Source organism: Meleagris gallopavo, chromosome 4 (genome assembly GCF_000146605.3).
Source record: "Meleagris gallopavo isolate NT-WF06-2002-E0010 breed Aviagen turkey brand Nicholas breeding stock chromosome 4, Turkey_5.1, whole genome shotgun sequence".
Classification (NCBI taxonomy): domain Eukaryota; kingdom Metazoa; phylum Chordata; class Aves; order Galliformes; family Phasianidae; genus Meleagris; species Meleagris gallopavo.
This window is the reverse complement of record NC_015014.2, coordinates 29025681-29026743: the sequence shown is the minus strand read 5'-3', so window position 1 is coordinate 29026743 and position 1063 is coordinate 29025681.

Genomic DNA, 1063 nt, shown 5'->3' with positions numbered 1-1063 from the left:
CGTCCTCATGTCGGGTGGCGGCGTGCCCTCATCTGTTGCCGGCGCCGCGGCGGCCTGGGCCAGGAGCGGGCACTGGGCTGGCTACGGAGCGGCACTGCTGCGGCAGTTGTCACTGGAGCGAGGGGAAGGGAGGGCCGTATTCGCTTTAGCGCACGGTGGTCCGGTGCAGATGATGGTGTGGTTTGCGAACTGCCATCTGGAGATCGAGCTCTTAAAACCATTGCTGCTTTGCTTTTGCCTAATTCAGGTGTGAAAAATGGTTCAGCGCCTGACCTACCGCCGTAGGTTGTCCTACAACACAGCTTCCAACAAGACCAGGCTGTAAGTAAGCCACAGGTGCTAGAAAGTTTTTGGTGAAGAAAGCTAAGTTGGATTACAGTTGGATTGTTGCATTGACTGTTTTGCTGCCGTTTAGGTCCCGAACACCTGGAAACAGGATTGTTTACCTCTACACCAAGAAAGTAGGGAAGGCACCGAAGTCAGCATGTGGGGTATGCCCAGGACGACTTCGTGGTGTAAGTCTTAGGGTTGCTGGCATAAGAGTTTGGCAGCTATATCTTTCCTTTTTCTTTTTTTAATGTTAAAATCCTTTTCTTGTTTGAGGTCTGTTTCATCATGAATTCAAGAACAGCCTTTTGTTTTAAATTTTCCCATTTAAATTTACCATACTGTAAGGTGGAGCTGGTAAAAGAGAGTTTGGAAGCTTAAGGAGCAAGTGCTTTTTTAATGCTTATGATTCTCATTGCTATTATCTGAACTTGTGTGAGTTAACTTTTAACTGGCTGCAATTGTTTCAAGTTAGATCTAGATGAATCTGTAGCAGGGCTAGAACTTAGAATTTGATCTACTAGGTAGATTTTCAAAAAACACAAGCCTCATTTGACTTTTATTTTTAGGAAACAAGGACTGACTTTTGTATTTTAATGTGCTATTTTATTCCCAAATTTATTCCTCATTTGATGCTGTTGGTTTTAATGGCAGATCAGAATGGTTGAGTAACGTCTTAGTTTCAATCAGCTTCTACCCTTACAAAGATTGTTGTTTTTAATAAGCAATTTGAAAA